A 7,500-nucleotide genomic window follows, 5' to 3' on the forward strand; every position below is an offset into this window, starting at 1 on the left:
TTCCTTTTTCATTCAAACATAAAGCCCTCTTTCTATTCCGATCTCATTTTCTAACATATTCGTCATCCATTTAGGCATATTATTGTCCGATCTAAGTTTCCTGTAGGGTAATGAATTTTCGTTAGCTAATCTGAATTCTAGCATTTAAGATATTGTACAATTCATCTAGAACCCTAACCTAGTTCGTGACCTGTGGGTGGGACTCGTTAGTGAATTCACTTGAGAGTTCCCCAAATTCCCAAGTGTACCTGGGTCAGGTCAATTATCCCCCGGAGTGGTACTAGACTACCACAGGTATTTCCTCATTCCCTCAAAATCGGCCTTCCTAAAGTCAGGCACTAATTTGTTTTTCCTACTAATTCATTTCTTCCAATTTAATGCTAAATCTCATTTCTTGATAGTCACTAGTACCTATCTATCACCTACTAATTTGTTTCATATTACATCGTCTTTGTTTGTTAACAATTAGTTCAAAGTATTCTCCTTTCTCGTAAGCTCGACAATCAGTTGCTTTAAGAAACTATTTTATACATCTAAGAAATAAATAAATAAACAAATAAAATAAAAATAATGGTCTTCCTGATCTACTAAATGATCTCAGTTATTGTTCCTAAAATTAAAAACATCGTTTACGGATTTTATTCTGGCTAATACCAGACGCTTTTATTCACCTGAACGAACGGACTTGGGAATCAAAGGGCCTCGATCAATTATTTACGTAATTATGCATTCACTTATTTCTTTATCTTATCTCTTTTCCTTTGATGAGCGCATGGAATGAAGGGAGACTCACGTAAGTTTACGGTTTTCTCCCCTTAACTGAAAACCCAATAAAGGCACATAAATAAAAGGTTAACTTACTAGGTGCCTCCTGATTCCATAGAAACATAGGTCGCCTGTCATCATTGTAACTTTTATTTCAAAAAGAAAATGTATACATCTGCCTCTTCATGCCAGCATTGTGTATCACACTGTAACTCTCCCTTTTTGATATGCAGTACATATTACAAAAAATATTAAAGTTAATATGATAAAAACTAACAAAAGCATGTTGTAATAACAAATACAGTGACAATAGATAGCAATATTGATAACAGCATTAGTAGTTTATAATAACAAAAACAATAACAATAATAAAAAATGAAATAATAATTAATAATAATAATAATGATAATAATAATAATAAAATAGTAATAATAATAATGATAATAATGATAATAATAATAATAATAATACTAATAATAATAATAATAATAATAATAATAATAATAATAATAATAATAATAATGATAATAATAATAATAATAATAATAATAACAATAATCATAGTGTTGATAATGATAATAATAGTAACAATAGTAGTTATAATAATAATAGTGACAATAATAACAATAACATTCATGATCTTAACGATAGTATTTACACTGATGGCTGCCTGAAAAATTTAGAAACGAACATATGGTGAATTGTCCCTGATATTCCTGTCCTATAAAGAGTAAAATTAAAGAGTATCATCGGGAGAGAGAGGACGGACGGGAGTGATGTTTGGGTTGATGATTTTTTGGGGGACCTTCGTATGAGAGATCAATCTCTACTCCATTCACTGTCTCCAATCCCAATCAACAAAAGACGACACTCAGTCTACGGATATGAATCAATGTTTTCTCTTCCCATTTCTATGACGAACAACGTCTGCTTCCCTCTTTCATATGTTCCTCCTCAATCTAAACACATTTATTCATCTTCTACTTGGTTATTCAATCTGTAAAGTTATTCTAAGTTTATGTGCAAGTTAATGGAGACGTTTGTGTCTTGCTATCTTCCAGCCACTCTGGTTTCTTTTTCCCGCGACGTCTGTCGCCCACCCATCGCAGAAAAATGCATCTTTTCTGTCAAATTCGTCAACCCTTTTCACTCTTCTGAATAGAGCAACCGTGTGTGTGTGTGTGTGTGTGTGTGTGTGTGTGTGTGTGTGTGTGTGTGTGTGTGTGTGTGTGTGTGTGTGTGTGTGTGTGTGTGTGTGTACGTGTATGTATGTATGTGTGTGTGTGTGTGTGTGTGTGTGTGTGTGTGTGTGTGTGTGTGTGTGTGTGTGTGTGTGTGTGTGTATGTGTGTGCTTATGTGTGCGAGAATGGAACCCATGCTAACTTGCTGAAGAGTAAATGATTCTACGAAAATAAAAGTGAAGAGGAAAGGAAGCGTGTTAGTGTGTATATATATATACACGTATATATATTATATATATATATATGTATATATATACATATATATATATACTTCATCATTCTTGAATGACAAAGCAGTCTGGTTTCGGTACATCCTTGTGTATTGGTTTTCAGATACCAAAAATTATCTTCATTATGTTTTAGGTATACAGAACAAAATCGTTTCCTTATTTGAAATCAGCAGGTCCAGGATAGTAAGAAACAGTAAAGAAATCTCATGAAACTGTGATAAAAAACGATAGTCGTCCTGTGTAATAAACGTTCAAAGCTAACTGGTTAGTTCAGCGAATGAAATGTCGAAACTGATATTACGTCAGAGAGCGACAAAGAAAGTCTACGGTTACCATTTGCCCGGTTTTCTACAACTTTCTTCGACCGCTCACTATGTGGACGTAGGGACAATGGACGTTTGATTTAAAATGTTTCATTTTGCCTTAAATGTTTGCATTTGCAAATTATTTACCCTTCTCCGCCCACTTCCTGCACCTGTGAATAATGACCTCAAATGTGCCGATGCCACTTAATTCATTTGAACTCATGGCCTCTCGAATTCGTATCACGTGTTTCCACCGAGTATTATGTATGTATGTATGTATGTATATATGTATGTATATATGTATGTATATATGCATATATGTATGTATATGTATGTATGCATGTATATATGTATGTATGTATGTATGCGTGCATATATGTATATATGTATTTATGTATGTATGCATCAATTGGAATTAGCCTATCATTAGGTACGGTGGACATTTTTGTTTCTAATTTATTGTCATTAATGTATTAACACAACAACGGTTTTCCCTCGTTGCTGCTGAACAAATCTCGTTAGCCCCCTTCATTCCGGTGACGTATTTTCATCACGTATTTCTCACTCCAAACGATTTTACTCGACTGTGGAGCGGACTCGTGGAAACACGAGTTCTTGATCGACCGACTGAAAGCCTTTATTAACTATCTAAGGTAATCGCCTGAAATTATCCACAAAAAGTGCGTCGCCGTACTGAAGGGCGTAATTGGTAATAAATAGCTTGTGAATAGAAGAAAATTAAACAGAAGCAGATTACGTAATCCATCGACGGTCCTGTGGATGTTCCGAACGAACTGCACACTGAGTGCGTTTGTCAACATTTTCGTTGCCATTCTCCGTGCGTGTGCATGTAGGTGGGGGGGTTGCGCGTATGTGTGTGTGTGTGTGTGTGTGTGTGTATTCACCTCGGATCTGCTGCAGTCTCTGTCGAGACAGCCAGACACCACCCTACGGCAGTGAGCTCAGAGCTCCTTATTAGCCGATCTCTGGGTAGGTCTGAGACCACTCACACACCACACACCGGGACAGCAAGGTCACAACTCCTTGACTAACGTCCCGTACCTACTCGCTGCTAGGTGAACAGGGGCTACACGTGAAAGGAGACAAACCCAACTTATCTCCGCCCGACCGGGGAATCGAACCCCGGTTCTCTGGCTTGTGAGGCCAGTGCTTTACCAATCCGCCACCGAGCCGTGTGTGTGTGTGTGTGTGTGTGTTTGTGTGTGTATGTGTATGTGCGTGTGTTTGTGTTTGTGTTTGTGTGGTATTAGTTGCTTCTCAATGTTTTGGAAACTTGTATCCAATTCCACCTGCCATCAACACCTTTTGAGAGAGAAATGTATATATATATATATATATATATATATATATATATATATATGTATATATATACACTGTATATATATATATACATACATATATACATACATATATTATATATATATATATATAATATATATATATATATATGTATGTGTGTGTGTATACAGTATATGTATATATAAATATATACAAATATATATATATATATATACATATATTCTTATATCATGTAACATATCACCCGTTGCAGTAAAATTTAAAAAAATATCTCATACATAGTTAAAAATCTTTGAGATGCTCTGCGTGGCAAAATGGTAACATGGATGTTTTATGACCTTAGTGGCACTAGATCGAAGCCTATCGCCGGTCGGATTTCATTGTGTCCTCATGTATTACTTGGTTGCCATTCATTTGACTTTTGCAGATACATAACATAGAAGTAATTTTGTTTGATTTATGAGAGACATTCGCTTGTAACAGCGACATCAATCTGATAATTTTTATGACAATCGCATGTAGGATTCGAATCTACAGTCTCTGGTGTAGTGCGTTAAGGTTCTGTGAAGGTAATCTTACGGGTGGACGAAAGCAGTGGGTTCGAATCCTACATGCGACTTTCATAAAAATGATCAGATTTGTTTGATTTAGTTACAAATCTTTTGGATTTTAATTCAATTTTTAATATGTTTTTATTCATATCTATTGTACTGTTTCACAAACATTTTTTCAATGTATTTATGAGTTCCATAACTTCCGTAATTAGTTAGTAATTCATGACATCTCAATTTTCTATATGTTTATCTCTTTCAGTTCACTACTTTCTTCGTCAAATAATTTCGGGACATATTGATTAGATAAAATATGCAACTTCTCAATAAGTATGCTTTGTGATGTTTTCAGCATGTGACCCACATATTTTTTGCATTGAATTTTGATGTCCAGTTAATAAGCTCCAGCTTATATCGTAGACGGCTTTGAAGCTTTTGAAGTTCTGGTAACCTCATTTTCTATGAAAAAAAAGATAATTTGCTAATGCATTCATAACTTGATTTACAACCTAACAGAATAAACTTGTACCTTAATGTATCTATAATTTGATTTACAACCGAATAGGACAAAGGTTTGCCTTTGGTTCTTGTTACAATTCCATGAATATAATTTTGGTTATTTTTTCGTGAGAAATAATACAATAATCTTTTTTATTCTATTAATCCCTTGACCTCTATGGCGTCCTTTCAATTGAATGAAACGGTCAAATGTCAACTAAAACAGAATCTCTATGCTACAGTGCCGTCTCCTCATGTGGAGAAAGTTGTTTGACACAAGACAGAGCAACATGATCAAAGATCGCCATTGTACTGCTAAACGATTTGACTCAGTTAAGAAAAGCCCAAAACTGTTGAAGGTCACAAAGCAATCTAGATCGATGAAGATCCCTTCTACCCTGACTACCACTCATCTGAATGAGCCTACAAATAGGTGATCACCTAACACTGTAACAACATCAACACAAATCTGGCTGGGAGAAGATGTTCAAAATATAATGAACACGCAGAAGACATTGATCACGTCATCTTCTTCCATACACTCACCCAGTTCAGACAAAACCAAAGAGTATCACGACCCCTTGGCCGATTATATGAACTGGACCGGTGGTCGTGGCTGTTCTCTTTATTTTCTCCTTTTTTTCTTTTCTTTCTTTCTTTTTTCTTTCCTTCTTTCTTTCTTTCTTTCTTTATTCCTTCCTTTGTCTTTCCTTCTTTCTGTCTTTCTTTCTTTTTGTCTTTTTTCTTTCTTTTTTTCCTTCTTTCTTTCTTTCTTTATTCCTTTCTTTGTCTTTCTTTCTTTCTGTCTTTCTTTCTTTCTTTTTTTCTTTTTGTCTTTTTTTCTTTCTTTGAGGAGTCCGTCTCGGACCTTCAGGATGAGAGTGTCAAAGCAACGGACGAATTGACCGAATCCTTGGCGCAAACAGTACCCACCAACCGCATCTCCGAGATGAAATGTTTAATTCCGCTGGTGCTCTTCTTGCATTTAAAATGAACCGGTTTTCACTTATATCCACAGAGACGCCTTCAGTTCCCTAAACGTTTTCATACTAATTCATTCGTCGTCATTTCATTTCGTTCTCCTTTTATATTTTCTTTATTTCCTGTCACTAACTCTCTCTTACTTTTCTCGCCAAGTTCTTCCACATCATTTTCTTTCCATACCTGTTAAGTATAGTCACCTCTATCCCTTCCTCTCCCCAGCACTTGTAATCCTCTTTCAGCCATCTTGTTTTATTTCTCTAAGCTACTGCTGTTGGCGCAGCTAGTGGTGTGACTTCTACTGCTATTGCTCGTATTCCTCCTCCTCCTCCTTTTCCTCTACATCTTCATTCTGTCCCTCGTCCTCATCCTCCTTTTTCATTTACTCTTCTTCCTCTTCGTCCTTATCCTCTTGTTCCTCCATCTCCCCCTCCTTCGTTTCCCCTCTTCCTCTTCTTCTATTTCCTTCTTTCTCCCTTTCCTTTCCCTTTAATTCTCATTCTTCCTCCTTGCCTCTTTCTCCTCCCTCATACCCGCTTTCTCCCTTTTTCTATGCCCCTTCCTCTCTTTCTTGTGTCTACATTTCTACCTCTCTACATCTCTACCCCTCCACCCCCTCCTCTTTTTCCTCTCCCTCCTCCTCCTCCTTCCCACCTCCACCCCATCATCCCTTTTACCTGGAATCCGTTGCTGAGGAGAGCGCAAGAAGCCACCTTACCTGCATAGGATAGAAAGAAGATAATTAATGGTGTGGGGCTACCTGTTGTACCTCTCTCCTTCTCACTCCATAGTAGAGCCTAGCGCACCTAGCAAGGCTCCTCATATCCTACTACTCTAGTTTTGTTGTGACAAGCAGATCCGAATCAAATCCAGTTCCTGGGGAGGTCTTGTTCAGTGTAAAAATCAAGGAGGATTAGTGTTTTTGCTATATGATATTGATTTGTGGCTGAGTGTGTAGAGGAAATATTTGCCATCATGAGCGTGGCGACGTGGCTGAGCAAGGTCGTTGATGTCCTGCAGGAGCTCAAGCTAAGGTCTCAGCAGGTATTTGTAGGCTTTTATCGGATGATCTAATATCCAAGTCCTCCGTGCTATATTTTGTGTATGTTGATATTAATATTTCTCTAAGAAATACTATGCTGAATGCCGGACCAAACGGCAGCTGTGACTGTTCCGTGGGACAACCAACCAAAATGACTTAGGAAGAATATGTAGAGCTGTGCCCTACATGGACAATATTATTTCCTATTTTGAATTTAATATTTTTGACATTACAACAATTTGTATAAGTTAGTCTTTCATTGTACAGCCTGATTGATACAAACATAATTTTTGGAGGAAACTATGCCACAAAAACAATTTAAAAACACACAAAACAGGAGTTATTTCTGAAGATATCAATGAAAAAGTACGGAAAGAAGCAATGCATAAACACTTGCTGTTCACATAACAACTCACTAAAAGACTAATATACATTTGAGAGTCTATTCTGGCATACATTAGGTGATTTTCTTCAAAAGTGGAGTTCGCTCTATGTATGCCAACAGGTTGAAACACTAAAATTTCATTTGATCAACCCACTAACACTATATCTTATAAAAAATTCAT

The sequence above is a fragment of the Oratosquilla oratoria genome, chromosome 6, assembly GCF_046742065.1.
Source record: "Oratosquilla oratoria isolate Oo_2021 chromosome 6, ASM4674206v1, whole genome shotgun sequence".
Classification (NCBI taxonomy): domain Eukaryota; kingdom Metazoa; phylum Arthropoda; class Malacostraca; order Stomatopoda; family Squillidae; genus Oratosquilla; species Oratosquilla oratoria.